The 20,581-nt window shown below is 33.2% G+C and overlaps 4 pseudogenes across 3 annotated transcripts; 1 reads left to right on the forward strand and 3 right to left on the reverse strand.

Annotated features, from left to right (window-relative positions):
* Nucleotides 1-987: 987 nt before the first annotated feature.
* On the forward strand, nt 988-2,565 carry LOC111277867 (AT-hook motif nuclear-localized protein 20 pseudogene; annotated as a pseudogene). The gene has a single exon (XR_016343693.1). The product of XR_016343693.1 is annotated as an AT-hook motif nuclear-localized protein 20 pseudogene (transcript).
* Nucleotides 2,566-4,172: 1,607 nt separating this feature from the next.
* LOC111277559 (uncharacterized) lies at nt 4,173-13,056 on the reverse strand (annotated as a pseudogene). The gene is made up of 11 exons (XR_016343694.1): nt 12,776-13,056; nt 12,559-12,658; nt 12,268-12,273; nt 11,839-12,054; nt 11,654-11,742; nt 10,942-11,044; nt 10,624-10,764; nt 10,178-10,303; nt 7,759-7,861; nt 5,673-5,826; nt 4,173-4,712 (listed from the first exon to the last, which is right to left on the reverse strand). The product of XR_016343694.1 is annotated as an uncharacterized LOC111277559 (transcript).
* A 1,397-nt stretch (nt 13,057-14,453) lies between these two features.
* On the reverse strand, nt 14,454-15,319 carry LOC149518234 (protein EIN4 pseudogene; annotated as a pseudogene).
* LOC111277155 (protein EIN4-like) lies at nt 15,185-18,903 on the reverse strand (annotated as a pseudogene). The gene is made up of 3 exons (XR_016343695.1): nt 16,301-18,903; nt 15,981-16,027; nt 15,185-15,319 (listed from the first exon to the last, which is right to left on the reverse strand). The product of XR_016343695.1 is annotated as a protein EIN4-like (transcript).
* Between the last annotated feature and the right edge of the window lie 1,678 nt (nt 18,904-20,581).

A 20,581-nucleotide genomic window follows, 5' to 3' on the forward strand; every position in this document is an offset into this window, starting at 1 on the left:
ACATAAAAATAAATGTATGAACTAATAAAATTAAATTTTAAATTCAAAGTAAAATACGTATATTTATGCCATTCGAAAATTTTGACTATTTCAATACTAATGAATAAAGAATGTTACATTTTAGTGGAAGTGGGTACTTAAAATACTGAAATGGGAATTATAATTGTCAATGTTTTAGATGAAAGACTCAGCCAATATATAATAGGGTAGTGTTTTTGCCCTATGTGGAGCTTTAATCTTAATTATATATATGGAGTTGCAATAATCTCAGTCCTTAATTAAGAGGACATTCTAATGGTTAAATTTGGAAATGTCATCTTAGAAATTTCATTCTTGTATTCTTGAGTAAATAAGGAATTGCTAAATATTTATGAGAACACCCTTTATCAATTGAAATAGCTCCTTATAAAGATCGAATTCTCGTTGAGAAAGAAAGGATATTTTTTTCTTTATCAACTAAATAAACTCGATCTGATTTTCATGTTGTTACAATTATAATGAAAATGTAAATTATAGCAATATAAGCACAGCTTTTGCAATTCAAAAACTTGTCAAATATGCTAGTTTAGTGTACTAATCTCTACTTTTGTGTATAATTTCTACATCTGCTGCTACTGAATAATTAAGTTGAAGACTTGATGAAGTTCATTTAATTAATTGCTTGATTATTTCATAAAAAGATGTCATCAATAACATAGAAGACAAAATCCAATGAATACAATATATATATATATATATATATATATATACACACATATACATACACACACACATATGATATCATTTCCAACATGCAATGGCAGTGGCAATGGAAATGCCATTGAAATATTACATTTATCTTTTGCATCAGCTACACAATGTCGCGACAAGAGAAAGAAGTAAGACGTGCACCCCACTTTCTCATCCGCACCTGAATGACCCCAAAATTTCCCCATCTCTTCCTCCATTGAATTAATTTCTTCTCATTAATTTGCTAACCAGAAAAAAAAAAAAAGAGAAATCAGAGAAATTTGTATAGAAAATACAAAGAATCCACAGCTCCCTAAGACCTTGACACAGCCAAAACCAAGGCAAAAACACCCTTTAAATAAGATAAAAGGAATACAACAAATTCTTGGAAATAGAAAAGAAAATTTTCTATACATCTCTCTAAGAAAACAATATCAATCTCCAGTTTTTTTTATTTTTTATTCATTTGCTGGACCTCTCTCTTAGCCCTTCGCCCTTTTCAATTCTTTAGTTTTGATCAGTTTCAATTTCACTTCTTTCCACTAGCTTTTTTCTCTCTCTCAGCTATCTTTTCTAGAGAGTTGAAATTTTCTTTGCTTCCATCTTTCTCTTGTTATTCCACCTTTGATCGTCCTTCATCAAGATCATCAGGCAAAACAAGATCCAACCCAGTTTTGTACTGCTTTGTCATCTTCTTTTGTTATAGTTCAAAAACTTCAAAGTCATGGCTAATCGATGGTGGGCAGGGCAAATAGGACTACAAGGAATGGAAACATCAGCTACTTCATCATCTCCAATGAAGAAACCAGATCTGGGTATATCCATGACAAACAATGGAGAAACTGGAAGTGGAGGAACTGGAGAAGAAGAAGAAAAAGAGCACAGCGATGAGGCTAGAGAAGGAGCTATCGAAGTCTCCACTCGTCGTCCTAGAGGTCGTCCATCAGGCTCCAAAAACAAGCCCAAACCACCTATTTTCGTCACCAGAGATAGCCCTAATGCCCTAAGAAGTCACGTTATGGAAATATCAAACGGTTCTGATGTAGCTGAAACCCTAGCTCAGTTTGCTAGAAGAAGGCAAAGGGGAGTTTGTGTTCTTAGTGGAAGTGGAACTGTCACCAACGTGACACTCAGGCAACCTTCAGCTCCTGGTGCAGTCATGGCTCTTCATGGCAGGTTTGAGATTTTGTCTTTAACTGGTGCTTTTTTGCCTGGACCATCTCCTCCAGGGTCAACCGGGTTAACAATATACCTAGCTGCTGGGCAAGGGCAGGTGGTTGGTGGTAGTGTTGCAGGGTCACTGGTTGCATCAGGGCCTGTTATGGTAATAGCAGCAACTTTTTCTAATGCTACTTATGAGAGGTTGCCTTTGGAGGAGGAAGAAGAGGGAGCTGGTGGGGCTCAAGGGCAACTTGGTGGTAGTAGTGGTGGAGGAGGGAGTGGCGGGTCGCCATCGGGGATTGGCAGTGCAAGTGGAGGGCATCAGCAAGGTGGGATAGGTGTTGGTGGTGGTGATGGTTCAGGATTCCCAGTATATAGTAATTTGCCACCAAATTTGGTTCCTAATGGTGGACAGTTGAACCACGAGGCATATGCTTGGGCACACGGTGGAAGGCCACCATATCACTAAAGAGGAAAAGAGAAAGAAAAATAGAAAATGCTTGTGAGAGGAAAGGGATTATTCATCAGGTATTTACTTTCTAATTCAGTTGTTCTAATGAGAGAGATATTATATATTAAAGAAAGAAACTCTAGGCCATTAATATTTTGTAAAAGCAAACCAGATATGCATGCTTTCATGACTTACATTTGCTGAATAAAATGTTTAGTTTCTTACCCTTCGTTTCTCTTTGTTCTTCCTTTTTTTCTATCCCAATTTTTTCAGCTGATGATGTTAGTGCAAGTTGGGGAAAAATGTTTGCTAAATCCAAAGATAGAAAAATAAGAATCACCCCTGGGTTATATCAAAAACTGGGTAGATATTGTTATCATCCTTCTTTTCCATTTTACTAAGAAACTTCCATGATTAATGGTTTCATCTAGTTTTCCTCCAATGACAAAAATGAAAATCGCTTAATTTTGTAGCTGATTCTTCTGCAAGTTCTAATTTCTGCCAATTACCAACAGATTGTCTTTGTAATTGCTTTCTTTTTCACTGCAATTCACTATCTTTCATGATCTTCATCTTCTTCCAACGTTTTTGTCATAATTGTTTAATTTAATTAACATTCCGCTAGAAAATGTAAAAGGTTAAATAATTTGTTTATTAAGCTATAATTATTGAAAATTTTCAATTAAATTATATACATATTTCACACTTTTTTTTTTTTTGCATCATATGGCTTGAATTCCAATTTTTTACTACTGTACAATTGCAGAAAAAGAGGGAAATCAGTGATCTCCTTTAGCTATAATGAGATTTTTTTGTATGCTTCCACCAAATTATATGTCGCTTCCATTTCCTATTTATATATCACATACAGGAGGGATGGATTCAACTTTAGGATACAAAAACTGCTCCAATAATTCTAATTAATTAGTTATATTATATATGATCTTTATATCATAATTTTCTGTTTCAAGCAAATTAAGATTTGACTGCAAAGATACTAATTAATTAATTTCTAAAGCTGTTTATGAATGTGCCATGCAATAGCAAAGTAAGTAAATAACCAGCTAGTTCATTGCTCACAAAATCAAAGGGATCAAATATCAAATTCTAATTCAACCAACAAGTTTTAAATTGATAATCAAATGTATATTTAGCATGATTGTGCATAAAATCATTGACTTGAGGTGAAAAATAAATTATTATATATCTAGAGTTTCGATTTTCAATAAAAAATTTAAATTTCAATAATATCCGTGTTTTACGGAATTATACATATATTTATTGTTTTAATCACATTGATTGATATGACTTTATTAATCTTTCTTATCTATAAGAAAATTATAAGGTATGTATAAAGAAAATTATTGTTATAATATAGCTCAACCAATTATGTTGCTAGTTGCTATTATAAGTTTTATTTTCAATTAATATTTACAAAGTTTAGAATGAAAAAGTATGAAACTTTGTGGCCCAAACTAATTAAAGATGTAAAACTCAAAGTTTAATTAAATTAATTCATGATTTCTTGTTGTTCTCTTAAGAGATAACATTCAACATATTTAGTTCAAACCCTAACACCTATAACCCCTTTTTTTATCTCTAATTTGCGACATGTTATATAAAAAAAAATAATAATTAATGACATAAGCCTCTACTTCTTCTCTTTCTTATGCACTTTTCCTCCATTTCCACTACTTTCAAAGCTCAATATTATATGAAATGCAATGAAAAGGGGTGCTTTTAATTGGAAAGTGGGTTAGCAAGAATGGTCAAGGCTTCATGGCCGATGCTATGCAAATTATTAAAAAGAGAAGAAAGCCAGAGATCAGTGGGGAAATGAAATAAAAACAAAAATATTATGAGAAGGAATGTATTTCTTCTTCTTTGCAGTCGCAGTGGCTCCGGTGAAGATAACAATAACAACAGTTTCCTTTTCTTTTTTTTTTTTTTTGCGTCCTCGAATTTTGAGCTATTTAAAAACATTTGATGCCACTCCCCCATAGAATTTTCAACGATTAAGGATTTGGGATAAATTTAAGGTTCCTGATTTCTGGTTTGGTCTGCTTCCTTTCTATTTATCTTTAAACCATTCTCAATACAGCAGTGACATTGTTGGAAATCTAACTTATTTGATTGCTTTTCTTCTATTCAGTCTGCAAATCAGCAAAAAAGAACATAAAAGGAAACGAAACTTTCTTCAGAAAATATGAAACTGCATGGTGATGATGCATTAAAATTTTACATATGCACAAGTTTAAAAGGAAAAAATCGTGGAACTTGGTATTACTGGACCAATAAAAAGGTTGATGGCGGTGGCTGCTTCTTAAGTTCCAAATGCTCATTGAGATATATTTCTGTCCTTGGTGACATGCTGCAGAGAATTCAAACCATGCAATTACAGCTTTTCTAGAGCAGCTAGGATAAAAATTACTTTTTCCAGTAATAAATTTAGGGTGCAATTCTATCATCTCAACATGAGCCAATATGTCAAGAGTAATGATAAAGTCCTCAGTAGTATATGAATGTTGAATGGTGAATGATTTCACTATGATGTGGACAACGCGAAAGATGTTAGCATAGTAATAAGATATATCTGCAACAAAATGAAATTAGAATCTTTGTTTTCTTGAAGTCAGGTTTTTGAAATTGTCCTCTAGCTATAAGAATCTTAAAGCTTTGGCGAATATAATCTAGCAAGGTACAACTAGGTTTCCACAGTCATCATCCTATTACAATTTGTTAAGCTAAAGGAAGGTGATTAACAGAACTTGGCAAAAGATCAGTATAATGTCCCTAAAAAGGCTGTTTTCTTAACACTCAAGGATTCTGTAGTTTTAGCAAACATCAAGGACCCTCCTCACATGGACTCACATGATGACAGTGTTAATGAACCTTAGTGTTTTTACCTAGTTACTTGCATATATACAACCTTCCAATGGCAAAGCAGTGATGGTAATGGAGCCCATTTCAGATTTAATTAAATCTTCTTTATTAAAATAACTTTTAACCATAGCCAAACAACAAATAGCTCCTCCTTTTCCTGCACTAGTTGTCTTTCTGAGTGTAGTTTTACCAATATTTGTAGCCCTAGCTCTCCTAAAAAGTTGAACATACAGGCTAATAAACTATAATAATTTGAAGAGGGAATATAGAAACTTGGCATTAAGGAAATGTGGACCACCCAAATAAAGCCTAAGCAGTATAATAATGAAAAGCAAAAGATAAATTTATTTAACATCGATAATGGAGAATCATGCATCAGCAATTGAAATTTGAGAGCATGTTCGCTTTCCAATTCTAAAATGCTGAATTTTTTATTAGCTGCATGTACCTGTCGTGGGGTACACATTGTCCTCCGCGAAATAGGTGCCATTTGACCTAACTTTCAAAAGGTTGCACCTCCTCTCTGGTTAGATAATATCAAATTGGTTTGAGTTTCCAATCAAAGAACACCACATTCATCCCATTGATGACATTTTCATCATCTACAAAAACAAGAGTACTTTAACGCACTCCCTTGTTTGCATTTCTGATGAACTATTTCTGATGCAATTCTTAATTATAAAACTGGTCACCAGCTGCCGACATTCATCTTATTGAAAGGGACATATAAACTAGAAAAGCAAGTTAAACTAGAGAAGATAAGAGTCTACTCAAAGAAAGAGTCAAATTGACAAAGCCCTGCCATTAGCTACAAGTTTTCTTGTTTATTCATTGTGCTAATGAATTTAACTATCTTGTTCTTTACAAATTACAGCCTCTATTTCATGCTAGTTGCTGAATAATGAACTCGGATAAGTATTACCCCACTTTGCTTAGATGTAAGTAAAGAAAATTACTAAAGTGACCATCTTTCTTGTCTGAAAAATAAACATACCTCAAAGATCATAAATTGACTGAAAAATTAATCAAGTACTTAAGATATTATCCTTAACATTCCAATTGGCAACTCAAGCTTTCTTCATAATTTTTGTTCATCTAAGTTATTTTGTACTTTAAAGTCAACACAATAGGTTTTACCAAGTAGCAGATGTGAATTGTTCTCTTTATCTTTTTCTCATTTTAACAAGTTGTTTTGGCTTTGTATCAGGATTATAGTAGTTAAATTAGTTTCAGATCTTGGGTTAATTAAATATGTAGGGAAACTACTACTAGGATATTAGAGTGTGCAAACAAGTATTTTGCATGCTAAGGCTATGTTTCTCATTTTATAATTTTCTCCAACACAATAAAAGAAAGGAAGTTAGTTGGACTACAATTTTCTGTTCCGAAAACTAAATGATGCTCATTCAATCCGTTGACTGTCAGTACAACAGACCTATAATAAATGATTCATCTACTCCCCATGTATGGAGACTAAAGATTGCTATTCAACAAAAATAGAAAATGAAACTGCAGTTAAGATTTTATCCTCAGGTTTTAATTAATGTAAAAGAAGGGGACAACTGCAGTTTTTGTAATTACCAGCATTCTCTTTCTGTTCATGACTAGATATAATTAAAATATCTTTAGTCATTAATGTTTCTCTCCAAAAGTTCTAGTTTTAATTAGGGTTACATGGAAAATCAAAATACTAATTTGATGGGACCCTATATTTGTAAGAATTCAATAATGGGATCAAATCATGTTGGGTTACATGATGTAAAGGTACTTTCAAATTTACTTTCTAGAAGATTCTTTCCATCTATGTATGATACTGTATAATCCAGATCATATATTGAATTCATTTAACTATGAAGTTGTTTTCTCCCCCAACTGTTGAGTAGTTCAGCAGGTTATCCATTATTAGATAAGATAAATGGATAATTATGCATATGGGGGATCTAATGTTACTGTTAAGACGCTTGAGAGGGTATCACATTTAATATGGAAAACTAATATTTTAATGACAGCCAAGATATATAATTAACCTGTCACAGTCCATATCTAGGAAGAAGTAGGTGGAAGCTCTTTTAATTCAGTGACCAACTATCAGTAAATGATGCCAGAAGTTTTTCTTGAGTCTTATTCTACCCCCCAGGAATTAAGCTAGCCTAATTTAATTTGCTTTTGTTAACATTATGGTTGCTTGAAAATGCCAAGATTACTACATCTTCATACTCCATTTTGTTTTACCTTTCTCCCTCTACAAGTTCATACTACATGATACTTCAGATTTGGATTTAGAACCTTAGAAAGCTAGATATGTTGCATTTAGAAGTAGCTCAAACAGAAATTATGATCTTCATTCAAATAACATTTCACTTCTGTTAGATGTACAAAGAAAAAGAAACAAACAAACAAATAACACAAAACATAAACCAATATCTTTTGCACTGGTTAACAGGTATCTTTAAAAAAATATTTTTATATTGGAACTTCTATTGAGCTGAATCAAAACAATCATATTGGGACAGTAATGCCATATAAAATCTTACCACTGTTTGCACAAATTAAAAAAAAAAAAAAAAGAAGGGGTTTCAATCTTCTGCATTCTTCAAATAACTGGGTGCATAATAACCTGGAATTGTGGAGCTCTACCTATCAAAGATTTTAAAAAAGAGGAAAAAGGAAAAACTATTAATACAATTGACCATATATTATTATCCATAAAGTATGCTGGAATAATTGAGGGACGGAGGAGGGATACCATTGATAGATATATAAAAAAAAAATGTTGGGGGCTTATGATATTGTTCCCACTGTGAGTGCAATTTACAATACACTGCAGAAATGACAAATGTAGGAGAGAGCAAAAGATGGGCTGTTGATACCAATTTCAAGGAAAAGGGTCCCACTCAAAAAAAAAAAAAAAGGATCTAGTTGACAATATGACTGTTTAAGAATTTACCTACCACATGAAGCATGAAGTGAGCATCTAAGTTCCTAGAACCCCTAAAAATCCGCCAGGATTTAGGGTTAGCCTGAACAGTGTCCAATGCTTGATGGAGTTTGCCATCTATATCTCTAAACATAGTATTTGATTGCAGTCATAGGTGTGTTTCATCTGTTTCTCTTTCAAGTTTAAACAAACATATGGAAAAGCATGCCATCAATGGTCAAAACTAGAGAAAAACGTTAAGCACACAACACAATAATGAATGTATAGGCTAGGACTATGGTAATTGTCAACTTTCTTCTTAAAAAAAAAAAAAAAATATATATATATATATATATGGGTTCTTTTTTCTGGAGGTGAAGGGGGTGTTGCGGCATTCATTTCTTGTTTTATGCATGAAACTATAAGGTCAATTTGTCACATTCTCTATATTCACGCATCTTGAGTCTTGACATGTGACTAATTTAATTGAAGTATTTAATATAAGTGGACTGCTATAAAGAAAGGGAGACAAAAGAGTCTTCATGGTTGGAAGCATTTACTATTTTCTTCATTTTCATTTTGTTTTCTGGATTAAAATATCAGCAATTTTGATCATACAGATGATTGAGTATTATAATGTGGACCTAAACAGTAAAAACATTAAATGCTGAAGAATATGATCATATGATAATGCAAGTTACTTTTTATGGTTACAGTAGAAATAACCAAAGTATGATAAAAGGAGTAAAATGGTACAGAAAGACATTACAGAAGGCTAGATACGGAGAGAAACCATGATTAAAAGACAGCATTACCACAAAGTGGCACTCTAACAACCGCATGGCCTGTTGATAGAGTGCTGGACTTTTAGTTTTAGTAGTTAGGATTCAAATCCTGACAATCTCAAGTATAAAAAAAATAAAATAAAGAGGCATACCCTGCCAATCCTGTATATAGAGGAAGGCAAAGTTTTGAGCTGTGGTTTCCACCATTTAGCAAGAAGTCTATTCACACTTACATCCTATGAATGATTCATACTCATAACAAGCTCAACATATATTCTAATGTTAATTTTCTGAAAATCAAATACCACAATTCTTCTCCCATTTTTTTCCTAGACATGAAGGAGAATTCTATGCGGTGTGCCTGCTCTGAAAAATACTTGATGGACCTCCAAAGTTAGCCAGTATTTACTAACCTAATTCTTGATGTTGTACCAGCATGGCCAGAGAATACAAGTAAATGAAAACAGTGAGGCCTTGTGGATTATTGGTCAGGCCTTGAATATAAATGATGATAAACCAAATTTAACTCTGCAATCTGCATTCACATATGCATGTATCTGCATAGCTGAAGATGATAGCATGTGTCTATGCAGTATGCTACATATGTATGGAATACATGTGTAGACTATAGAAAAGACCAATGCCCAAAAAACCAATGAAGGCCTAAACTTAGCATTGAGCCATTGACTAACCTTTCCATCTTGACAGAGATTCAAGAGGAATTATCAAGGTTCAGCTATTGGTATGACAGTGCAGATAAGTGTCCAAGGCCCTAATATTGGATTTGGCTTGACAGACAACTTGTCATATTTGACATATGAATTAATAGTATGAAACATTAGTTCTATGAGATTCTGAAGGTTCCGATAGCTCCGTCTTGTTTTCTCTATGTTATCTGATTGAATGACACCATTTTGCAGGGTCAGATATGTCCAACAGGGATTTAGGATGTCTAATGGGAAACGTGATTATGAATCTCAAATTTTTATTCATTTTTCAATGTCCTCTACATGAATTGGAGGCCGAAACGGGCTCACACAGGGATAGGCAAGGTCCATCTGCAATTTCTTTGAGCTTGTTCCAAGAATCAAAAAGGAACCTAAAACTTGTGGAGGTAAGTTAGTTTCTTGGTATTCTGATAAGAGAAAAATATGTTATCATAAGCTATATGGAAAGAACAAAGATGCGCATCTAGTCATTCACCAAAAGAAAAGAAGAAAAGAATCTTTTTGTCTCTTCAAACCATACTACCTCGAAAAGAGCTGCAGACAGATAAATTTATTTGGGCTTCCAGAATTCACCGTGTACCCATACTCTTTGCATGCTCTTCCCATTTTGGCGATCCACTGGCTTCACACAATAATATTCAATCTCGAGCTGCAAGTAAATAAATAAGTTAGCATTCAACTTCACTAGCTGTCAAAACAACCATGAACTTCCTCAGGGTTCAAACAAATATGACCAATTAGTTATAAATCTATATGTTCCGTGCTCTAGATTCTCAAGCAAGAAAGTTCCATTCTCTCTTTGGTTATGGGTCAGAGGAAAACCTCACACAAATGCACTAGAAACCATTCCAGACTGAGATCTATGCAACAAAGGTCAAACCAAGGGTGATGAAGTATATTATCTTATGCACAGGTCCAAGTTACAATAAGTACAAACTTAAAATTTTACTAATAGCTAGAATTCTGTACCTTGATGAAGCCAGCATAATGAAGAGATTTCTGACAGTATCTAGACAAAAAAAAAAGGAATGGGTGCCATCTAATCGCATGATTCCCTAAACCCAACTCTTTGGTCTGGTTCAAACTGCAGCATTGTCATATCATAGAGACCTGGATTCCATCAAACTGAACCTTTCGTAAACTGATTCTGGAAACAACCTTTTATTTTATTACTTTCTAAAAACATTAAATTTGGCTAGAAGTACAAGATCTGATGAGAAATTATGCTATATTCAAACATTTTACAGTAACTGAATGCAGTAGCATAGTTATTTGTTGATCTAATACCATAGTCCCTAAAAAAGAGCATGCCACCAGGTTTTAAGACAGAAAAACACTCTCTGACAACTCTTGGCTTTGTTTGGAGTGGTACTGCTGATAATGTGAATATCTGAAGCATTATGGAACAAAAAAAACACATCAAAATCCATATGTCATAATATTTTATATCTATTTTTCAAATAGTATAATAAGTTCAGGATTGCAGCATAAAGGACTTGTACAAAAAACTTAGGAAACTATGCAAGTAGAAGATATTAGAAATGCTAGAGAAAAGAGAACTCTAAAATCTAAGAGGCATTCCACCACCATTGCAGCCTCAGCATGACTCAATTGTGCACCAATTTAAACAACAAGAGGTGAAGTCCCAGCAATATGTGCAAAAATGCAAGCACTTAAAGGAAAAAAGATTAAGAATATATTCAACCACACATTCTTCTCAACTATGACATGCCTTGTTTTCCTGGCTAGTTTCTTGTTATGAGTTCTGTTGCCTTATCTTCTCTTTTGGAGCTTATCCTCTATCTTTCCAGCATAGTAGGCTACAATCCTCTTTTTCAGTTTTTTTCCTCTTTTACGAATAATTATGGATGCTGTATCTAATCAATGTGATAACTTTCAAGCATGGAATCTTTAAGAAATTTGTTTTCTTTATTTCCAAGAAAATAAGATTTCTATTAACGTTGACTATTAAGACATTCATGAACTAAAAGGTGCATACCAAGGTAACAAAGCCCACACCACCAATGCAACAGCTTCTTTCTTCCATTGACCATGAATCAGTTTCATGGGTTCTTTTTTCTCTAACATCTTGGAAGAAAAAAAAAATTGAGATTTCAATTCGTAATATAAGCAAAGCCAATAATTGGAAGAAGGAGCAATGTAAGAAACAGGAAAGATAGCTACCTGAAGGGCAATTTTGATCTTTGAGTGCAAAAATTTCTCTGCAATATTCACAAGCCTACCACTTTGGAAATCCGGTTGTTGCAAAATCACAATAGAACAGGCGGAAACGGTGCTCAGCTGAAGCTACATTACTAGCAGCTATAAACTCTTTAGCTCTCTCTAGGGTCTCATTGCTACAATTACAACAGTATCGAATAACTTTCTCGCAGCCACTGACTAAACATATTATCCAGCTCACTGCAATATCAATCTTCACAACAAAAATTCAAAAAAAAAAAAAAAAACAATCCCAACTTCCAAAATCCATCATGGGCTTATCCTGAATGATCGAATAAACTTTTGCAGCATACAGTTCACTTCTCACTGGATTTTAGAACAAAACCAAAGTGATCAATTTAGGCTATTTAGTTTAGCCGCTACCTAAGACACAAAGAGCTAAAATTAAGCCAATATTCATCCTTTGTGTCTATACTTATTTCAATTAACTTCATAAAACTTGAAAATCCATTCTTTCAACAATATTAGTAAACCATTAACCTTTCTTTAATAACTAAAGAAACCAATGCTGTTGTAATGCCATCATCATAACAATAATTCAGTTTCCACTAAACTAGTTAGTTGAATATAGTATAACTGCAAATTTTATTCAATGTGCACCCACCAAAAGACCAACAATTATAACAGCATAAAAACATTAAAAAAGAAGGCAATTTTGTATACGAAGGGTGGTACTCCCATTTCCACTCTCAGCCTCCAAAACCTTACAACCATCTGCACAAGAAACCAGCTCTGGAAATTCTTTCAAAAAGTACCTCCTCTCCTGTATCAGCAAAGAACGCATTTAAGCCTACACATCATAGAACCAAAAGCAACCAAATACCCATAAATAAAATGAAGAAAAGATTGGATTTTTTTTTTTTTTTGGTTATAGACAAACGTTGAAGAACTTGCCGGAAGAGTGTTGGATGTGAAAGTTTTTCCATGCTTTTATTGAAGCTTTTAAAAGTTGTTCTTCTGGTTGAGGGGAAGCTAAAGGGAGAAGATGGCAGTTAAGAACCCGTTTTCTATTTCTTGTCTGAGTGTTTCCCGGTTGAAGTCTTTGGAATGGTATTCTGAAGCTTTTGCTGCCGATACACTCATTTTGCTGTCTTCCAAAGTGTCACGTCGGATCAAAGTTTAGAATATTTATAGTTTTTATATAACCAAAAGTTGGGTTTAAATGTTTACCACCGATCCAACTTGAACCTAGGTAACGGATCGGTCTAAATTATCCGATTTTATATTTATTAAATTTAAATTTTATTCGATTTAAATTTTTTTTTATTTTTATATATTTAAATTTAACTTGATTCAATATTAGACAAGTTGTATCTATTCAATTCAATCTTAAATTAATAAATATTATTTTTTAAATATAAATATTTAAATATATAATTATATAAATATATATAAAAATATATATAAAAAATAATTTTTTATATAAATCAAATCGAATTTATTTAAAATTCAAATTTGATCCGATTTTTATTTTTTTTAATCTTATTCAATCCGATTCAACTCAAAATTTAATTTTTTTTTTAAAAATTGATCTTATAAAATCGAATCGAATCAAAATTCTTTGAAAACGAATTAAATTGTTACCCTATCTAAACCTAAAATTTTTTTTTTTCTCTCACATAGCACCAATGGGGTCCAATGTTTTTCCCCTTTCGTCTGTATCCGTTTTATCTGTCTGTCCATATGCATACATACACGAAGTGTTCTTAAATATGTAAATATATATATATATATAGTATATGAAAACCCTTTTTTTCCAACCTTAGGCAGATTTTTGTAGATTTTTGTAGTTTAAAGGTACTGTTCTTTGGAAAAATGTTACAAGTATTCTTACTGGATATTCTCATCCCATAAGTCTTTAAATAAATGTGAAGCTCCTTCGAGATAATTGGCTGATGGATTGATAGTACTTGTGTGAACAAATTTGTGGAGACTAGAGAATATGTAGCAATAGGGAAAGAATTTGTGCATCTATGGTTGATGGGTTCAATGAATGGTGGTTTTCAGCATCCCATCCCAAGACTTCGTGCTCCAAAATTGATGCTTCAGCTTGACAGCTCAGCTGGTAAAGTGCAAAGGTATACTAAAACTGAAGCATCTACCTTGTACATATTGAGGACAGCCATAAATGCCATTTTTTAGCTGTTTATCCAGTATGCTACAGTGTCGACATATGAACTCAGGGCTTGAGGACAGCATAAATGGCACAGTAGCAGCAGGAAACAAAAGTAACTACTTCGAGAATTCTCGCTTCAAATATCCGCTTCTGTTTCATGAATGAGATTCAACCATTTCTTGACTATATTAAGCCCTAGATGCCATCACAGTAGCTTAAATCACATTAACTTGCAGCAAAGGGAAAAGAAAGGCAGAAATCGAAAATGAATTATAACAGCTTGAGAAACCTTTAAAGATGTTCCTGACTCTAAAATTCCACTTAATGCAGTTAAGTTTTCAAGAAACAATTGATTTATCATCATAGCATTTTATTCTTCTGACATACTGTATCAGATAGAAAAGGAAATTGATGCTATAAATTATTCCTTACATTTTCAATATCATAAATATCACACTAAATTTAATTTTGGTATTAAATAAGTGTACAAGAAATTTTACTTCAAGTCATTCCATAAAGTTCAATGAGTAAAATGGTATACCATGGAATGACAGAATGCAAATGCTTTGTTAAAAAAACCTCTATGCTGTGACTGATTTTGAAAGTAAGCTAATTGGAAACAACTAAGGGAATGAAATAAGTAATCAATGCCAGAAAACCTTGCTGACAACCTCCTCATACCTGCAGGCTAAGAATCAAATCAGAGGTCCTGCCTACCAAAGGGTATATTATACACCACCCATTAGCCTAAGTATGAGCATCTCCTCAAATCCCTTCCCCTGCCCGCTGTAGAACTCTTTGAAGCTCATCTGCCATTCGTTGCAATAAAACAGGTTTCTGAATAACTGCATTCAATCCGATTTGTAGGCATCTATCCTGCACTTGATCCTCTGCATTCGCAGTCAAGGCTACAATCAATGGCCAATTACAGCTGCGAAACTTACGGATTCTCATTGCCACTTCAAATCCATCCATTTCTGGCATGTGAAGATCCAAAACAACGATTCTGAAAGAATTTTCAGCATGGCTGACTGCAATAAGGCATTCAAATCCAGAAGAAAAACCCATCACTTCACAACCCATCTTCTCTAGCAGCTTCTTGGTCACAGTCCTGTTTATATCATCATCATCAGCTAGTAAAACTCAAAGACCTCTGAACCTGGAGTTGGAATTTGGTTGCGCAGGGGAGTTTCCAGATGCAAATATGGTTCTTTGCATATAAGATTGGATTTGAAACCTGAGAAGAACTGTCATACTCTGTGCAATGCCCAGAGAGTTTGTGGATATCCAGATGTTACCTTGCATCATCTAAAAATACCAGATACATGTATACCATTAATACATGAAATGCAATGGTAATGCATCATACTTCTATAGAAGGGAAGAATGGTTAAAGGACAATAGGTAGAGACAGAAAAACATTTTATTTTGATTGAAGAGAAAACAAAGTCAGAACACAGCTTCAAGTGCACCAGCAGGGCTCAAAGCAAGATCCCTTTCAAAATTTCTATCAAATCTAAAATTGAAACATTGAATTATTTTCAAAGCACAATTGTTACATGCATCCTTTTCTCTTCTCTCTATATGGTGTCAATTTTGTGAAATAGCTTCAGTCCAAGGAATGTATGCTTTATCTTTTATTCACAATAAGAGTCTCAGTTTTGCCTTCCAAAAATGCTTGAATGCGAAAGATATCCACAATCATTCAGACTCCATTATATAAACATTTTCTTCTAGCTGATCTTAGAGAAAGCTTAAAGGCTTAAGCAACTGTTTTTACTTGATTTTCTGTATGCAATCCGGAATATCTATAATTACCTAAACCATATGAAGGAAGCCCAATGAAACCAGCTACTTACTGCAAATGCTCGGGGTAAACAACTCCAGGCACTTACAGTATACAATTTACAAATCAATTGCACAAATGCCATTAGTTTTGAGCAATAAAAGGCTAAAAGCAGCGTCTTACCATATTTCATACAGAAATGGTACTTTTTTCTCCACAGCCAGAAAAAGCTGAAACAGGTTTTGACAGAAAAAAGTCATGTCCAGAAATCAACACTAAAAGTTGGAGGTTAATAAAATTTGAGTAAAATAGCTGGAAATTATTTCACATGCCTTGAAAGTTTCAGCAGCGATCATCCATAGGCAACACTATAATTTATAAATAACAACAGTATTTCATTTCCATTGGATGTATAGTTACTGTAAACTCTATCATTTGAACATAGTGATCAAAACAAGTTATAGAATTGACAATAGAAAATAGAAATAGAACTGGGATTTCACCTGCACAAGCTTTTTACACATACTGAAATTCAAGCTCTCCTTAATTTCATCATTATTATGCCTCCTACCAGAAGAATGTTTGGTTGAGACTGATGCATCTCCCCCCACGAATATCAATTTCAATCTTTAAGTACAGGTAATTATCTTGTGCGCTTGATCTCCATGCATTTATTTTCTCATTCTTATCCTGGCTACCAACATCTGATAAAACCCGCAATAAAACAATTCCTCCTCCGTTATTGATGTCCAGTAGATAGCCAACCCTATGCAAAATCACTTGAAAAGCCCTTTTCTCATCACCAATCACTTGATCAGGCAAAGAACTCCGAACACCAACTTCAAACCAAAGCCTTTGTAGACAGATAAACACTTGGCAAGGCAAGAAGCTTCTTTGATCATGGAATGTAAGCTAAAAGGTCTCATATCTAGCAGGAATCTTACATTATCTTTTGCTGAAATCTCCATCACATTATTTATCAAACTCGAAAGAACACTGCTTGTTTTGACCAATGTGTCAACAACAGTCTTCTGGTTCAAGTTCGTATTTTCATCTTGAAACACTGAAAGTAAGCCCAAAATTGAGTGCATTGGTCTCCTCATACCATGACTCATCACTGTCTGAAGAGAGTTCCTTGCTTGGCTGGCCATCATTGCATTCATTCTTGCCTGCAGCAACACATGATTTTGCTGACCCAGTTTTTCTCTCATTCGCTGAGATTCTTCAAGAACTGCAGCATGGGACAGAGCTACAGCCACCTCATCAGCAACCACTTCAACAATCTCCAATTCTGGATAGCTCCAATTCCTTGAGTTCGAATTTGGAAGATCCAATACCAGAATGGCATAGCAAGTCTCCACTGATTCTGGCGTTCCTCCTTTAAAATTATAACCTTGAAGCATTGGCATCCTGATTGCTGCAACAGAACCAGCCTCATCTAATCTGCCACCACTTGCAAGCCCAAGTGCTGAGTCTGGTCTCAGGATTTTCACTCCTTCACTCTCCTTTATCTCCTTCACATCAGGATCATTCGTTGGGATAGATTGGTCAAAGCTCCTTGAAGAACTTGCTTTCAACTCACGTGTCAAATTCATCTGTGTTCCATTCTCATTTGGCATCCACACTGCATAGTTGTTTAAATCCAAAGTCTTAGAAAGTTCAACCAAAGTGTTGTACAATATGGTATGTTTATCTAGGGATTTCCTGATTTCCTGTGTTAACATTTGAACATTAGAACTGGCTTCCTCCTTCTTCATCATCCCAACCTCTTGATCTAATTCCAATACATTTTGCCTCAAGAAAAGCTCCCTCACTTTCACTTTGAGTAAGAGAGGTATCAGAGGTAAAAGTGTTATTGCAGTGGCACATGAGACAAGGGCTGTAAGGAATTTGGCAATGGTGAGGGACAGTATCAACTGGAATGAATGGGGACCATAATAAGTCCATCCGTTGAGAAGATGAGTCAATCCACAAAGTACTATAAAGGGTATAAACTGAAGGAGGACCCATTTGAAGGGGACATTTGAGAAACTAATGAAGTAAAGCAGTTCAATAGGTATGGAAAAATATGCCACAGCAATCAAGAAATCACTCACCTTCTGGCACTCTAAAATGCTATGTATACTCCATAAACCCTCATCATCACAATTACAACTTGCAAACTCATTATCAATGGCATTAACCAAGATCAAGAAAAAAGAAATCAACAAACCAAGAGCTAATGCTCTTAACATTGCTACTCAGGTAAGTTCTGGGTCAATCCATACATATAAAAAGTCAAACTTACAAACCCCTAACACAAAATTTTGTATTCAACTAACTATACTCCTATAGCTAAAAGCTTCAGTATTCATTTCCTCAAGCCACTTCCTTTGCAGAGAGAATAAAATCTCATCAGCAACAATTCAAGATCTACAAAAGTATCCAACTTCTTCTATTTAAGCAAGTAACATCCTTTTCCTAGATTTAAAGATCTAAAACACCTCTAAACTCAAAAAAAAATCAATCTTTCTATTCATTCCCTGCAATCAAATATTGGTTTTTCACACCCCTCCAAGACTTTATTATATACTAACGGATGAAAAGAACAAAGAAATTCTGAAAAAGAGATGACTTTTAATAAAACTTGGAACTTTCCTCGACTGAATATTAAGAACTTCACGGAAACCAGTATCAAGAATAAAAGGTCATCCTTTCTTTACCTATCTAACACTCGAGAGAAAAAAGAAATCAAAGAGCAAAGCTAAAAAGAACAAACCTTTGGCAGAAAAAGCACCACCAATCTCAATAAACAAAAGAAATAATAATATCTTTTTTCAACTTTCCAAGTGTGAGTAACCACTACCCATTTTTACAAATGTTGACCTTTTTCTAAAACAATCAACAAACACGCCACTTCTTTTTCAACAAGATCAACTAAAAAGCTAAATAAAAAAGATAACACAAAAAAGAAAAAAAAAAAAAAAAAAAAAAGGTCTTCTTTAGAAAAACAGTTCACAAGATTTATAGCAAAAGAGCAGAAGAGAGATTGAAGATTGTTTGAGATTGAAACATCTCGCTCTGCCTCTTCAGAATGAAACAAACGCTTGACAAAAACTGATTTGTAAACACAACCCAAAAAGTGTGGGACCCAAAGTTCTATATGAAGAGAACCTACACTGTAGGCGGACGCTGTAGAATAGATTGTTTAGTGTGTTTTAAAAATGACTTAATAAAAAATTTAAAATTTATAAATTAATAAATTTAATGTTAATATCAATGATATAAAAAATTATTTAAAATATTATTTATAATTTAAATTCGATGAATAATTATTTAATTATAAAAATTTTATCAATACTTTTTATTAAAAATATTTATTTAAAATACACTAAAATTTATAAAAAATTTTAAAAATTTTTACATACATAATTAATATGATCATATCTTTAAATTTATTAATTTTAATTTTTATTTAATTATATTTATATTTCACAAATTTCATCGAAACAAATTCAATTAAATGTTTTCCAACAGTAAACATCACTCTCCCATTCTTTCCCACATCGCACGTAAAAGTAACACCTTTATTTTTTGTTTTTTCATTACTTTTGTATAGTATTAAGTATTAAACTATTAATTTTAAAAAATTATGTACTAATTATTTATTTTTTGTATATATTTTATTAAAATAATTAGCAATTTGTTTGCCTCAAATTGTTAGTTTTTATAACTTTCAAGAAAAAAAATTGATTTTAAAGTGTATAAAATTAAATTTTTTATTTTTTATAAATTTGATGTTTTATAATTTTTAATACTAAACAGTGAAAAAAATCATGATTATAATTTTACAATATAAAAAAATAAAAAATTTATATCCAAAAAAGGATTTTCAATCGACAAATTAGCTTACACACTGATTCTTAATGGAGAATTGAAGATAATTTTTTAATAACCATTCTCACGAAACAAGAACAGTGAGAATTTTCTCATATATTTTATAGTTACAAGAAAAAGTTACGCTCATCATTCTGAACGTCTGATTTATTTTGGGTGATAAGCGACATGCATCAATAATCAATATGCTCGGTGTTTTTTTATTGTGTATTCTAAGTCGAGGAGTAATCCTCCTGGTCTTCCTGGATAGGCTTGCAGTAATATGCAGTTAACAATGGCTAAGCAAACCAAGAAAAGAGGGCTTTTCTAATCACCAAGATTTGCATATAAATACGTACAGACCCAAGCGATGAAAGGCAGAGTTCAGTCCTATGTTCTATTGTATCAGCACTGTTTTACCTTTCAAAAGAATAACTTATTGAATCTAAAATTTTGAATCCAAAATTTAACTCAATTGATTCGTACAATCAATCTTAAAAAATATATATCTAAAATTCAAATTTCAATCCTTTAGACATTTTTTGTGCTCTCAGGGCTTTCTTTGTAAAACCAAAAAAAAAGTAAATAATTAAGTCAACTTCTAAGATTTGTTTGTTTACTAGGAAACAAGAACCTGTCAAAGCACAATTATTCTATTCACATGCACCAAATGCTCACTCCAAGGGAAAAACCAAAATTAGTAAATCAGACAAGAGCCCATTATCTAACCTTCAATGAGTATGAAAGGAGAAACAGATGGAAATATAATTATTCCTTCAACATCAATTGATTTGTGCATGAAGATGCCAAATATACCACACTTCCAAGTTATTTTTCAAACCTAAATTATCTTTGTCTCCCAGACCTGGGAACCACAATTAAAACACCTTGCATAATCAGTAATTTCAAGACTAAATGCACAACTATCA

Source organism: Durio zibethinus, chromosome 7 (assembly GCF_047325235.1).
Source record: "Durio zibethinus cultivar Kanyao isolate XHJ-2024 chromosome 7, ASM4732523v1, whole genome shotgun sequence".
Classification (NCBI taxonomy): domain Eukaryota; kingdom Viridiplantae; phylum Streptophyta; class Magnoliopsida; order Malvales; family Malvaceae; genus Durio; species Durio zibethinus.